We start from the raw sequence: 17,357 nt of genomic DNA on the forward strand, positions 1-17,357 counted from the left end.
ACAATATAAAAAAAAAAAAAAAAAGGAAGTAGCAGCCGCACCAATTAGAAGAAAAAAACCGAGAGCAGCAGGAGCAATTTAGAGGAGGAAGAAGACGCTGAAATTAATTCTTGAGTTTTTCATTCCCTTTTCTCTATTATCTTACTTGAATGTTCCATACGATATTTATGGATTTTCTTAATATTCCCATAAACTAATTTATTTTACTAGGGCTACGATATAACCTAACTATGAAAGTTTAGTTCCATAAATCTGTGTTATTTTTAGTTTATTATTTTATGGTTGAGTGTTCATTATTGTGCTTAATGCTTTTAAATATCTAACCAATATTTTAATGATTTGAAGATATATAATGAGACCAAGAGAAGATTTATACATTTTTGCTCTATGTAATGGATGTCATGAATTGAACGAAAGACATAGATGTGCCAATGTGATTCATGCAGTTTTTCTAAGAATTTCCATAGAACTTAATGAATCTTTGCATATTTAAATTCACATAGAGATATAGTGGGTTGATATTTTAAGATATTTTTGATATTATTCGAGAGAGGATATTAACTAGATTAGGAAAATTCACTGTCAACATGGGTAATAAACTTTAATAGCATAGATGGAGAATTAAATTGGATTAGTTAGAGTGAAATTGGATGTCATAGTGTCTTAATCTCTTGGTGATTTCTATTACTGCCTGCATATTTATTTAATTTTTAGCTATTTTATTTTATTTAATTATTAATTTAAATTCATTTATTTGATTGTTCAAATAAATTAGGATTAGAATAATTTCGGTAGCTAATAGGATATACAATCTCTGTGAGACGATACTTTACTCTTTATTATATTATTTGTGCCGACTAATACACTTACTAATTTATGCATCAAAGTGGGCACACCGGAGACTACCACCTCCGGCCCCATTTTACCCTTTTATCATTTGTTACCATATGTGTGGGTTACCTCCATCTGTTGAACTTGGTTCGACTCCTAAGCGGGAAAAAATAAGGTGTCAGCAAACCTCTTGAAAAAGGTCATATTTATGTTGCCTAAAAGGTAATGAACCCACTTTTTTGAGTTGGTGAGTTTTCTCTTTTTCCCAAGCTACCACTAATAAACTCTTACAGCTAAAGATTGAAACATGCAGGCTGCAGCCACATGAAGCAACCTGGCAAACACGGAATGGGCTGGTCAGAACAAAGGTTAGATATAATTTTGTAACTTTTATGTTCAAAATTATATCATGAAAGTGAGCCCGTAATATATGAAACATGTGCAACGATGCAAGTCATGGTTGGAAACTAGTTTTGCATCCATATAAGCAAGGGTTGAATTGAAATTATTTTCGAATTTATAAAGTAATGGTTTCGATTTTTTGGAAATGATGCAGCATTTTATTGCCTAAATAGAATGTTGCCAATACTTTGCTTAGAGCTGGCAAAATTTGACACGACCCGATTACCCGACACGAACACGACATAAATAAATAGGTATGGGTCGTCAAATTTAACACGATTATTAAATGGGTCGGGTCTGGGTCAACACGATTTTTTTCCGTGTCGGGTTTGGGTTAAAATTCTTGACCCATTTACCCGATCAATGACCCGATTATATTTTCTATTTTAAAATAATTTACATATTCTTATCATTAAAACTCAAATATTAGAGATGATTTTCTTTTTTTTATTCTTTAAAAAGGTGAATATAAATACAGTGTTTTATTTATAAAATTTTAAATACATTTAGAGCTTCAATAGTGTAAATGTATAAAAATTGATAGACACGTATATTTTATAATATTGATATATAATATTATATATATATAATTAAAACCTCAATAGTGTAAATGTATAATATATTGGTAGATATGTATATTTTATAATATCGATAAATTATGTATGTATGTATGTACATACGTATGTATGATAGTGTGTAAATATTTGATGTAACTTTTATTCAATATATATATATTAAACGGGTTATTGGGTAACCCGATTATTTTTCCGTGTCGGGTTTGGGTCTCAATTTTGACACGATTATTAAATGGGTCGGGTTTGGGACGACCTAAATTTGACACGACACGAACACGACCCGATGACCCGTTTTGCTAGCTCTAACTTTGCTCTCAAATGCAATGTGCATGCCAATAATTAATAAGACTATAGTCATTTACAACAAAAATTAAACTGATCATAAATCTTAACTAAACTCTTCGATATAATCTAAGGATATTATCAGGGATCCATTATTAATTTTATTTCGAGAATATAATACTATAGATTAATTTCGTAATTGATAGTTTAAAAAAAAAATCTGAAGCTGGTTTGATAGCAATCGGGACACTGTTGCTATCCGAATTTAAAATACAAAAGTAATTGGGGAAAAGATTGAAATTGATAAATAGGGGTGGCAATCTGGGTCAAGATTCGTTTATTGATTTGATTCGATATGAATTAAATGGGTTTGAGTTTGAAAAAAATTAATTCATTTAATAAATGCGTGAATTCGATTCGATTAGCTTATTATTCGTTTGATTAAATTATTTTTTATCTTTACACTTATCTAAAAGATTTTGAAATTGGTAGGCTAATATAATAATTTAAAGGGTAAATTTCATCGTACCCCCTTATTAAATTGACATACTTCAATTTATCCTCTAAAAATATGAAAACTTCAATCTACCCCCAAAATATGTTTTCTCTCTGTTAATTTTAACGATCAAAAGGATAAAATTATATTTGTACATTTTCTGTTAGGGTCAACTAAATAGTAAAAGTCAAACTTCCATTTTTTCTTTCATTCATACCCAAATGTTTTAATAAATTAAAGAATACACCTAAATACTTTAATGAATTTCACATTACACCCAAATAGCTTATTATTTTAAAAATTGATTATTTTTCGTTTAATTTTTACTATATATAAAATCATTTGAAATTTTGAATGGTTTCTGCTGAGAGTCACAATACAGAAGAAGTAAGAAGCGGAAGCAAGAAAAGAATAAGAAAGAAGCAACAAGAAAAGAAGATGAAAAGAACAAAAGAAGACAAACAATTAAAAAAATGATGAAGAAGAAGAGTTGGAGATGAAGAATGAAAGAAAAAATTAAGAAAGAAGAAATTGAACAATTGAATTACAATTTTTTAAAATTTTAAATTTTAAATGTTATCAGTTTTTATTTTTAATTTTTGAATAAAAAAATTTTAAAGCATAATTTTTTTTCTTTAATGCTTGATTTCTTATAATAGCCCAAACAATAAAATTATTTATTTAATTCCTGCAATTCCAATTTCAATTCAAATCTCTAGATAACATTTTATCAACCTCTTTAATTTGTACTAACAAAGGAATTCAATGTTCACAAATTTTCCTAGAAGTCCCAATAAGAAATCAAAAACCCATTTCAAGAACTAAAAATTCCTTTAGAAATGTAACAAAAATATAATCTGGTATCACAATTACAACCCAAGCTCTTAAATTAAAGCATTAATTAAAAAAATCTAAAAAAAAGAAAGAAAGAAAAGAAAAACAAAGGAAGCGCTTTTGCCGTTTAACTTGAAAAAAATCAATTTTTTTTTCAAAATCCCTAGCCACCATGTCGTTACCATTGTCACCACTCACCACCGCTATTCCACCGTCCTTTCCACTATCAAACAACTCGATACCAAATGAAATACTAAATACGCAACCTAAGAAGGGGGTGAATTGTTATTCTAAAAATTTAAGCAACTAAAACTTAATGCAATATAAACTAAGCAACCAAATTCGAAATAAATAAATTAATACGTAATGAAAAATAAAGAATTAGGGTAGGAGAGAGCAAATACTCAATTTTTACGTGGCTCGGCCAACTGTGCCTACTTCTACGCCTCCAAGCCCACCGGACTTGAGGATTTCATTAAGTAATCCTCTAAGGCTTCAACAACTCTTATAATTGACTTCCAATGTGTCAATAGACCTTTACACCAAAAGATTATCCCCAACCTCTTAACCTAAATGTATCCCAACACTTACAACCTCTCAAGGATAAAGATTACAAATGAATTTTCTATCACACAATGTGTTTAATTACAAATGAATGCTCAATGTGTGAATCAAAGAAACAAAAACAAGTTTAAAGCTCAATAATGGTTATATGCTAAGTAACAAGCTCAATGATAACTCTTAGATCTAACTTTGTTTGAATTTGATTGAGCTATTTTATAGTTGGAGTTGAAAAGTAGCTATTGTTGACTTTCTAAGAGAAATCGGATCGCCGTTAATTGCTATCGGTTTACTGTTTTGACCAGTCCAAATGACCGTTGTGCTGAAATTTTAAATAGCCGATTCACCATTTGAAGTTATCGATTGACCGTTTATTTCTAGAGACCTTTAAAACAAATTTTGGCTATCCGTTCTTGCTAAATGGTTCACGGTTAGAATCCAATTCTTTTCTAGAAATTATCGGTTCACCATTTTTCGTAAACAGTTCACTATTATTTTCCAAAATCATCATTTTAACAACCCTTGTAGAACATACTTTTTGGAAATTATTGGTTTGTTGTTTTCAACAAACGGTTAGCCGTTTGCTACAGTGAAGCTATTTTACAAAATTATAATTTTACCGCAAAACTTCATGTAATTATACTATGACCCAAATTGTCATAAAACTTTACAAATAAGTCTATTTTTAGAGTTTCAAAACTTTTTCAATTAGACCATGAACTTGAAAAACAACCAATTTCATTTATTTAAAAAGTATAAAAAATAATTTGAACTATTAAAAACTTAATCATTCTTAATCTTGTTTGTTATCATCAAAATCATCATTATAGACATATACATATTAACATTCTCCCTCATTTTGATGATGACAAACCTTACAAGATAATTAAAGAATATCTAGGTTTACTCTCCCTAAATATGTGGTCCCCCTAAGTATGTGCCCAATCAATTTCTAACCAAATATATATATATATATATCCCTCTTCATCATCAAAAAGAAAAAAAAATGGAAAAGACTAAAGAAATAAGTCATCTATTGCCCGTTTTGTGCGACCAAAAATTTCAGCAAAATTTCCATTTAAAAATGAGCATATCATCAAATACAAAAGTAGTTAAAAACATTTCCATATATTTGCAAACCAACTCAACGAAAACAACTCAAAACAATGTTCAACCCAATAATCAACATGCATATGACCATCAGTCATCAAAATCATTAAGTTAGGTTAGAAATTACCATGCAATCCAAATATCATCATAAAAACTAAAACAGTACATATGACATAATGATATCATCCTAAATATAAAATGAGTGGAGTAATGTATGTACGAAAAACATAAAGACATAAACTAATAAGGGGACTGTGATGAAGATCCAGCAAGAGGAAATGGCACTGATTAGAATGAAGTTAGAGAGTAAGGAAGGTTTCTACGACCCCAATTTGATCAAAGATGGAAGACATTTAGGCCAAAAGTGGGTGAAGAATGTTCAGCAAAACTTAGGGTTTCCGTTTGGGATTTTTGATTTTTGGGCTTGAAATTGGGTTTTGATTATGAAAATAAAGAGTTTATGAGAATTAGAATGGTTATGGAGTCTCAATTTTGCAAAAAGATTGTTACTTTTTGAAGGACTAGGTCAAAATCAACCCTACCATTTGTTAATAAACTCAAATGCATAACCCAATGAAGAAAACAACAACAACAATAACAATACTAATAATAATAATATTCAAGTCGGCTAAGTCAAATAAGAGGATAGTGTTGGAGAAAAATTAGTTTTTTTTTAAATTTTATAAAAACTTTTAAGATCACTCTCATACAATATATAAGAATTTATAATATAGAAATCGTACCTTGAAAATCCGATTTGGTTTTTTCCGCTGAAGTGATTTAGGGTCCCAGATCACGATCCGTCACCACCACTCATGTTAGATCACGATCCGTCACCACCACGCTTGTTAGATCACGAACTGTCACCAATGATCTTCCAGGTTATGACTTAGGTTTGATCTGCACTTGACGTGTGGGCGCCTTTATCACCACTAAAACAACTAGCACGAGAAAATTTTTCTCTCAAAATTTAGAGAGAAAAATCTTTTTCTCTGATTTGTATAAAGTGGCTGCTCTTTTTCTTTAGAGAAAATAAGCCTTTTTATATCTCTCTTTAGTGAAAACCCTAGGCTCCATATTTATTTATTTTTTAATTCTATTAAATCCCATTTGATTTAAATTAAAAAATAATTAAAACAAAAGTCACGTTACTTGTTCTTGTGTTATAGGGGCCTACCTTGTAAAATATCACAAGGCCCCTTACACTCAAGCATATTAATGGAGTCTCTCACTAAATAATATTTTTAGTCTTTTAACCCAAATAGCTAGTTATCTTGCTTATTAATCTAGTAGCGGCGCAGTCAATTAAATGAGCTAACTTGGGGATCATTTGAGAACATACAATAGTGGCTACAATAATTAGACTTGTAATTAAACTAGCCCAATTATTTAATTCCAAATTTACTCCACTAAAAGATTGGAACTGACCTCTATAATTGTATGCTTCTTTTGCAACTCCAGATGTTGCCACATATTCAGCTTCAGTTATGGAGTCTGTGATACAAGATTGTTTCACACTCATCCAACTAATAGCTCAACTTCCTAATGTAAACACATAGCCAGAAGTTGATTTTCTAAAATCCTTATCTGACAAAAAATCAGAATTAGTATAACCCACTGGAATAAGTTCATCACCAGAATACACAAGCATATAATTTTTAATTCTTTTCAGATACTTTATAATATGCTTGACTGCAGTCCAGTATTGAGGTCCAGGATTAGATTGATATCTGCTAACCCTCCCTACCGCAAAACAGACGTCTGGCCTAGTGCAAAGCATAACATACATGAGACTTCTCACAGTTTCTACATAGGGAACTCGTCTCATTTTCTCGATCTCTTCAGATGTTTTAGGTGATTAATCCTTAGAGAATACAATTGCATATCTGAATGGTAATAAACCAGTCTTGAAATTTTCCATGCTAAATCTAGCCAATATCTTTTCGATATAAACTGCTTGAGACAAGGCTAAAGTTTTATTCTTCCGGTCTCATAGTAATTTGATACCAAAAATATAACTTGTCTCTCCCAGATCTTTCATATCAAATTGTTTTGCTAACCAAATCTTTATTATAGTCAATACTCCTATATCATTTCCAATCAGGAGAATATTGTCTACACAAAGAATTAGGAAGGCTATAAATTTTCCCTGAATCTTCTTGTACACACATGGTTCATCAATGTTCTGAATGAATCCAAGAGATTTAATCTCTTGATCAAATCTGATGTTCCATGACCGGGATGCTTGTTTTAATCCATAAATGGATTTCTGCAACTTACATACCATGTGTTCTTGGCCTTTTTGTACGAATCCATCTGGTTGCTGCATGTAGATGTCTTCTTCAAGATGCTCGTTAAGAAATGCTATCTTGACATCCATTTGCCAAATTTTATAATTTAGCGCTGCAGCAATGGAGAGCAGAATCCTGATGGATTTAAGCATAGCAACCGCAGAAAAGGTTTCCTCATAATCGATTCCCTCTTTCTGAGTAAACCCTTTGGCTACTAATCTTTCTTTAAATGTTTCCATCCTTCCATCTACTCCTCTTTTTCTCTTGTAGATTCACTTGCACCTTATAGGTTCTACCCCATTTGGTGCCTCTACAAGTTCCCAAACTTTATTGGAATACATAGATTCCATTTTTTTATTTATGACATTTTTACAAAATTCAATATCTCTGTCTATTAGAGCTTCGTTGTAGCTAGTGGGATATTGTACATGTTCAACTGAGATCGCCATATAGGTTTCTCTCAATGACATGTATCTCACGGGTAACGTAGTTACCCTCCCACTACGACGAGATTCTAAAAGTGATGGTTGTTCAGGGATAATCTTGTGCTGATCAGCTAGTTGTTGCTGTTCTTCCTGTTCTATAACAGGTGTTGAAAGCTGAGCATCAACCTGATCTCTTTTATTTCTCTAGTTTTACCTTACTCTTAGGTTATAAGTCATTATATAGTCTTCCTCAAAAAAAGTAAAGAATATGTCTATAACTACATTCCTATCTTGAGGACTATAATTTAGACTTTCCCTTATTCCTTTAAGATACCTAAAACATGCAAGCTTCTGAACACGAATCCATCTTCTTTACCTCTGATTCTAGTAGAAATACTAGTAAACTCCAAATACGAATGTGTCTCAAACCATGTTTGTGACTTTTTCATAATTTCTTGGAGTAGTAGACACCGATATAGATGAAACTAAGTTCAATAAACTTTGCAGTTTTAAATACTAGTATCTAGAATAAAAAAAGGTAAATGATAAACCACTTAGTATATATCTTGTCTTATCCAAAAGAATCTTGTTTCTTCATTTAATACACTATTGTATCATAGTGTTCATTATATGAGGGAGTTTATCTCATTTGACAACCAAATAGAGCTTGAATTCTCCATAGAGATATTTGTTGTTTCGATCATATCGAAGTTCTTTTATGTTCTTGTCTAATTGCTTCTGTCTTATCCACGTACTCTTTTGAATTTCAAAAGCAATGGAATCATGACGCATTTAGACAAACATAAATAAAATGAATATTTATCAACAAGATTGATAGAATACTCATAACCTCTTATAACATGTAAACTGGTTACAATGATCAATCTTAATAGGCCAACAAGACTATCATTAATCATTTTCTTAAAATCTTATTATAATTATAGTTTATATGACTTAAGCATAAATATCATAGGCGATTTTGGTTAGAAGAAACATTTATTTTCTTAGATAAATGCAACTACTCTTTATCATTATATCTTGCTTTGAATAGATCAATGGACTTATATGATATAAATTATCTTTATAAATAACCAAAATAAGTAATAAACAGAGGATCCAAAAATAACAGTGTACTCCTGTTTATTAAAACAAGCCACCGAAATTAAATTCCTCTTATATTTGAAAAAATAAAGACAAATATCAAAACTAAAGTCTTGTAAAATTGATCTAGTCTTTCAATTGATATAAACTAGCATGTCCTCAACTGCTGTTCGAAACTTTCTTCACTTAATCTCTTGGTTTCCTGAAAACCAAATAAATGAATTACAAATAAGACTAGTTATCTCAGAATATACTATTGCATGAATCAATAGAAATCTGAACTAATTAGAAGCTTAAAGATTTCCTATACCTGATTTTAATAATCTTAGGACAATCTTTCTTCCAGTAACCCTTCTGTCCACATTTGAAACACTTACCTTTTGGCTTGCCACTTCTTTTAGTGGACAATTTGTCGATCCCAACTCTTTCTTGCTCATTCTTGTCTTTCGACTTAAGCCTTGAAGAGAATCATTTTTCAGGAAGTTTTCTGCTATGATAAAATTCTTCTATAGCATGTAGTTCGTGCATTAATTCAATTAAGGTCATATCTTTATTGTTTAAGATATAGCTGACCTTAAACTCTTTGAATGTATCAGGTAAAGATTCAATCACCATGTTAATCTTTATTTTATCATTGATTTGAACACCATGAATCTCTACTTCATTCAAATAGTCCATCATTTTGAGGATATGATCACGAACTTTTGTGCCCTCTTCTATCTTAGTATTCGTAATACGTTTTAATGCCGCTTCTCTGGCAAAATGAGTATTTTGTCCAAACATCTGATGAAGACTAGCCATTATTTCAGTGGTTGTTTCTATACTCCGATGTTTCTTATGCAGTTCCACAGAAATCAAAGCCAATATATAGCACTTGGCCATTTTCTTAGCTTCGCACCATTTCTCATAAGACTCCCTCTAATTTCTATAATCGTATAACATTGGTTCTGGAGGGCATGGCTAGGTCAACACATATTTGCAACCTTTAGCAGTGAGAATATTAAATAAATTGCGTTTCTAATCTAAATAATTTTCGCCAGTGAGTTCATTTTTAACAAAGATAATTAATAATGGGTTGATGGAAGACATTTTCTGAAAAAAAAAAATAGACATGCATAAATACTTTAAAACAAAATTCACAATAAATGACAAAAATGCAAAAAACCATAAATGCATTTTAATTTATTGAAACGATAATCTAGTACCGCTTTGACAAGCTATCCGTTGGGAAAGTCATGTCTACACTTACTAGACCCAATTATCCATTGGATTATTTACTTTCATGTAGAGACATGATAAATAATTATCTTTATCCCTTTGGGCCTAAATTTGTTAACAGAGATTCGTTGGGAAGATTAATAACAAATTTTAGTTGAGTGTATAACCATTGTTTCAATCTACGTATTTTTCATATCAATAGTCGCCGTTGGGGTGAACAATTGATTGAAAAATATTTCAATTTTATCTTTGAAGAAGTTCATCAAATAAAATATCTAATATATATACCCTCTGTAGGGAGCATCACCGTATCATGAAGTCGTGGTATATATATAATTTTATTATTGAACTAACAATGAGGCCCGTGGAAAAAATTATCTTAAATTTTCCCTCTCCCACTCAATATTTTAAACTTGATTTTTTCTTTTTAAAACATTCATATTGTTAATTGCATGCTTCCTATAATATTATCTAGATGATATCAAATATTATTAAGCATATGCAAATTTCAAACAATATAGTGAGATTCATTATTAATGAATGACATGTATCATTATGCATAGAGTGGCATTACCTATTCTATATGACATATTATCATGGCATGTTATCATCCAAAACATAACATATAGAAAAATAATTAAACAATCTTAATTCATGGTTTTCCTAAAATAAAAAAAAATACATTAACCCTAAGCCTAATCTTCATTGGGCTTCTTGTCAATGTCCATCTTCCATAGACTTGTCTTTGTTAATGGACTAGGAGAAATTGGGCTTTTTAAATTTATTATTAGTCCAATTTTAATTTTGAAAGGAAATAAATAAATAATTAAAATAATTTATTAAAATAAAACTTTTGGACCAAAAATAAATTTAATGTGTTTAATTTTATCTATGCATTTTAATCCATTAAACCCAATTAAAATTGGGCCTAAAACTAGGATTCATTAAGCCCAAAACTGTTTTTGAACTTAAATGTAAAAAATTAAAACTTATCAGCCTAAAGAGAAAAACTATGAAACTATTGGGACCTTAATGATAAAAACTATTGAAACCCTAAATCCATCTTTTCCTCTCCCCAGCCACCATCACCATAAAGGGCAGCCACTATTCACACATCTCCGATGCTGATTTGACCATCACCGCCACGCCGGGAAGCCACCAAACGACGCCCTCCGCCAGCCGCAAACGTCCGCAAGCTTCCAGCCTTAGCGCGCTTGCTGCTGGCCTCACACGCGTGTTTGCTGTTGGCAGTGTTGCTTCCAGCTACAGCAAATGCGCTGGTCGATGCCGCTGAAATTTCCAGTCTTCCTTCAATCCATCATTGTGCGATTATTTCCAGCGATTTACAAATTTCCTACGCCAATTTTGGCTTACAAAATTTATATAACAGTAAAATAAATCAAGAGGAAAACATGGTGATAATAAACCACTCCTCTTGTTACAGATTCAAAGGAAAAATACAGCAGAGAATCTAACAATTAATTAAGACAAACTAAAACATGCTTTATTAATATATTAAACAAATAATATATATCTGAATAAATTATGCCACTCTAATACATAAATTTCAAAATTGATTTCATACAATATTCTTATATATTAATATGAGATGACTTTGATACCAATTGTTGGAGAAAAATCAGTTTTTTGAAATTTTTATAAAAACTTTTAAGATCGCTCTCATATAATATATAAGAATTTGTAATCTAGAAATCGTACCTTGAAAATTCGATTTGACTTTTTCCGCTGAAGTGATTTAGGCTCCCAGATCACGATCCGTCACCACCACTCCTGTTAGATCACGATCCGTCACCACCACGTTTATTAGATCACGAACTGTCACCAATGATCTTTCAGGTTATGACTCAGGTTTAATCTGCACTTGACGTGTGGGCGCCTTTATCACCACTAAAGCAACTACTAGTACAAGAAAATTTTTCTCTCAAAATTTAAAGAGAAAAATCTTTTTCTCTGATTTGTATAAAGTGTCTGCTCTTTTTCTTTTTCTTTAGAGAAAATAAGCTTTTATATATCTCCCTTTAGTGAAATTCCTAGGCTCCATATTTATTTATTTTTTAATTCTATTAAATCCCATTTGATTTAAATTAAAAAATAATTAAAACAAAAGTCACGTTACTTGTTCTTGTGTTATAGGGGCCTACCTTGTAAAATATTACAAGGCCCCTTACACTCAAGCATATTAATGGAGCCTCCCACTAAATAATATATTTAGACTTTTAACTCAAATAGCTAGTTATCTTGTTTATTAATCCACTAGCGACGCAATCAATTAAATGAGAGAAAAATCTTTTTCTCTGATCTGTATAAAGTGGCTACTCTTTTTTTTTAGAGAAAATAAGCATTTTTATATCTCTCTTTAGTGAAAACCCTAGGCTCCATATTTATTTATTTATTAATTCTATTAAATCCCGTTTGATTTAAATTAAAAAATAATTAAAACAAAAGTCACGGTACTTGTTTTTGTGTTATAGGGGCCTATCTTATAATATATCACAAGGTCCCTTATACTCAAGCATATTAATGGAGCCTCTCACTAAATAATATATTTAGGCTTTTGACCCAAATAGTTAGTTATCTTACTTATTAATCCAGTAGCGGCACAGTCAATTAAATGAGAGAAAAATCTTTTTCCCTGATCTGTATAAAGTGGCTGCTCTTTTTCTTTAGAGAAAATAAGCATTTTTATATCTCCCTTTAATGAAAACCCTAGGCTCCATATTTATTTATTTATTAATTCTATTAAATCCCATTTGATTTAAATTAAAAAAATTAAAACAAAAGTCACGTTACTTGTTCTTGTGTTATAGGGGCCTATCTTATAAAATATCACAAGGTCACTTACACTCAAGCATATTAATGGAGCCTCCCACTAAATAATATATTTAGGCTTTTAATCCAAATAGCTAGTTATCTTGCTTATTAATCCAGTAGCGGCATAGTCAATTAAATGAGCTAACTCGGGGATCATTTGGGAACATAAAATAGTGGCTACAATAATTAGGCTTGTAATTAAACTAGCCTAATTATTTAATTCCAAATCTACTCCACTAAAAGATTGGAACTGACCTCCATAATTGTATGCTCAAATAATAATTTGTCCTAAGTCACATTGATTTCTTTACTGCACAATCTTTTGTACCACATCATTAATTAAATTGATATCTCCACTGTCCAATCAATTTAATTACATCTTGTTCCTTAGTTCTTACTAGTTTTCTCTAATGATCATTTTCAACATACTAAATATATTGACACACTCTGGCCAGAAAATTCTATGATCAAGTGCCGAAAACCCATCAAGAGATGTGTTGTACAAATTCTATATTGTTAATCTATAACTTCAATATTCATAATTGCTCCCACCAAAATATCGGATAATCTCGACTACAAGTATGTGTCGTACCCATTTGTAACTCAAATGGAATAACAATTACAATCATGAAATCATAATTAACTCAAGATTAAGATTACAATAAAATCAATGCCTATGAGATTTAATAAGTCTGACAGTTATTTCAAGGTTAATTAAATCTCATATGTGATCCAGTTCAATGTAATCAAACTACATCAGTAAATTCATACATGATTAAGATAAATCATTCAATGAATTTACTATAGTTTAAATATAAATAGAGCGCTCAACTCTATTTATCAACTGTGAACTTAATTTGTTTAATCATAAAATAACTTGTATTTATATCTTCTGTGAATTCATATGATGATCACATAAATACATATAATATGATTAAATAGACCTTATTTAAAATATTTATACAATTAAAAATATCTCTAATATTTTATTAATCATAAAATAAATTAATATGTTTTAAAAGAGCATATAATCCTAACAGATAACATGCTGCATAGGGATGGCAAAAATCCCCACGGAGACGGGTACCCTCGGGGATTTTCCCCATTCGGGGAGGGTATGGGGATAATTTCATACCCAATTTCTTATTTGAGGAAGGGGATGGGGAAATTTTTTTACCTAATTTCTTATTCGGGGAGGGGACGGGGATGAGGTGGAATCACCATCCCCTACCCATTTCCCCATTTTAATTTTTAATTTAATTTTTATTTTTTAAAATTACTAGTAAATAAATAATAAAATTTGAATTATAAAATTATAAGTATTGGTAAAAATAAAAAATATCAAAATATTTATATTATTAAACTTTTAGGCCTAATTAACTAATTAAAGTCCTAAATTTTTATTTATAACATTAAAAAGACCGGACAGATTCTATTAGCCCAAAACTTTTGTTTTAATTTTAATATTCATTAAATATTTTAAACTTAAATCTATTTTTTATTTATCTTAATCTATTTTTTATTTATTTTTATATGTTATAATTACCCACAATAAATCACAATTTTAATATCTAATCTAATATAATATTTGCTCTTGATTTACTTCCACTTAACTATTGTGTTGTAAAGAGAATAGTCCACATTTATAAAGTGCCAACGCCACCATTGAAAAGTTAATTTTGAATCTAAATTTGATTTTATTTGTAATAATTTTGTATTAGGCTATTAATCTGTTCATGATAGTTTGTATCTCTTGCATGCTGCGTTACTTACTAATTTAATGTATGTAACTTTTGTAATGGATATTAATGTAAGATATATTTCGAACTTTACTTTTATTTGAATTTTTTATTTTAATATGATTAACTCAAAATCGAAAACAAAAAATATATATTAATTATTCGGGTATTGGAGACCCTCGGGGATCTCCTGTTATTATTCGGGGAGGGGATAAGAATTCTCTTAAATAATTTTGACGGGAATAGGGAGGGAACGAGGACATACGCAAAATATCAGTGATAGATATGAGAAGATTGGTCCCCTCCCTCCCCTCCCCATTGCCATCCCTAATTCTGCATTTCTTAGATAGAGGTGGAGTTATTGGCGGTGGTGGCTGAGCAGAGTTGAGCTCGGCCTTGTTGCTGCGGATATGCTTGGCAGCTTCAGCATAAGCTCTTGGGCTTCTTTGGCGATGTTGAAAATGCCAAGCCAAATGCAGATGCCCTTGTAACGGTCTCTAGTCTCAGCTGCCCATTTTCCCCATGGCCTAGCCTTATTCCTCTATAAACGTTCTTTTGAACTCGCAAAGTCTTCTTCTCCGTCCCCTCATCATGAGCAGCTTTATAGCTTGAATCTTCAGCCTTCGCAGATGAAAGCTACCGGAAGTTCAAAAATGGATCAACAACGATTTTGAGAGATTTTATTAAGTTGAAAAATCGAAGAAGAAAATGAAAATTAGGGTTTTTTTATTTAAATTTATTAAAAGCGTAAAATCAGAAATTAATATTTAACTATGGATAAAATAAAGAAATCAAACTTTTTGATGGAGTGGAAATCAGATTTCCTCACTCGTTATAGAGGAAAGTGAATTCCTCAAATAATGGAAATTGGAGGTAAAACAGAATTTGAATCTCCGATGATATTTTGCCGGCCGAATGAACGAAATCTAGGCGGAAGTGAAAATCATCTCCTCTCCCGACTCGTCTACCCCCAACCGAACATAGTCTTTACTGTCCTCTATTTGTGCAATGTGATCGGAGGAGATTTTTATTTCTATGATTATACTCTAACGGTCCTCTATCTCTAATTAAATAGATAATGACATAATTTCATTGTAATCTGCTTATGATATGCTTTTGAATCTCTCTGTTAATTATACGATGGAAGAAGATAATGTCAAAAATGAGGAAGAGGGATTCAACACAGGACCACTTTTGAGTGTTAAAAACAACACCTAGGTGCTTATTAACTGTCAGAACAACAAGATGCTTCTTTTCTTGGTCGAGAGCTTTTGATCGTCGGTGCAATATGGTTCTTGAGAATGCTTGAGAGATGTGGTGTGAGCTGAGGTACCAAAGACTGGAAATGGCAAGAAAAAGAAAAAAGGCACTCCCAGAGAAGAAGGATGACTCATCAGTAAGACTTTTCCCCGAGGAGATCCTATGATCATTGCTTTTAGGCACTTCCACCTTGTTTGAAAACCTCATCTATCAACACTGTTTGTGATGTGTATTGCACCAACCATGTGCTGCCTATCGGCTATTCAATGGATAATTGATCAATTGGATTAGAGATGTTATGATGAGTCTCAAGATAAATAATAAAACTCTATTCAGGTGTGATATACCGGCAAGCCTCTGCTTCGATAACAATTGTAACAACAGAATTGGCTAAATATATAATGGTTCATTTGCTAGACGGGAAAACATTCAGTAGACAAAATACCCTGCCCGTTGAATAACTCCCAATCGTTCATTCTTTCTTAGGAATTAACTACGTGGCCAATACAAAATAAAATTGTTATAATCAAAATAATTGTTAGTTGATAATTTCTTGTTGTCACATGATTGTTGATAGGATAATTTGACACTCACTCTATCTCAAAGGTTAGCTCCACTAGAAGAGAGAATTAAGGATCTTTAGGGAGGAAATAATGAACCCAGAGAAAAGGCTCAGAATTAGTCTGCCAATCAACATAAAATGCAAAAACGTGGTTTAGAAGATATAGTAAATTTAAAACATGAACTAAGGAAGTTATCTACAGTATCTCAAAATACATAAAAATAGGGGCATGATCCAAAAGCCCTACAAACATGCCACATAATCAAAATTCGAAAGGCATCTAAGGAGAAAAAGATAACGAGAGAGGTAAGAAAACTTTTTTTTCTGAAAAAATTCTCCACTTTATTGGAAATATACAATTTTTTACAGGTCTAGATACCCTATTTTATGTATTATTTGTTTCTTTTGAGTGCAAATGTTGACATTTTGTCTATTTACTATGTGTGCAAATAACGATCCATCTATCATTCCCAGTTCAATGCAAAGGGAAAGGAAACGAGCATCAATCTGTCATAAGATTAAAATTGCTGCAAGTAAGCCATTCAGACAAAAAGTTTCTTTTTCTCCAGTATCTTACAATTTTTTCTTTCTCAAATTCATGGCGCTAACTATATGGCATTACGGCCATATGATCTGATTACCTTCTTAACCCTGACACTTTGAATATGACAGTTTCTGACGAATCAAACTATTTTTATAGATTGGAGTCATCTGTCATACGAATTTTCACCCAGCATCTAAAAATTTCATGTCTATTGACAATTCATTAAGATTTAAAGGCAATGAAATTTGTCTCTCATATAGGCATATATAAAATCATGAAAATCTCTTGTTAATC

This window comes from Citrus clementina, unplaced genomic scaffold (assembly GCF_000493195.1).
Source record: "Citrus clementina cultivar Clemenules unplaced genomic scaffold, Citrus_clementina_v1.0 scaffold_2, whole genome shotgun sequence".
In the NCBI taxonomy this organism is placed as follows: Eukaryota; Viridiplantae; Streptophyta; class Magnoliopsida; order Sapindales; family Rutaceae; genus Citrus; species Citrus x clementina.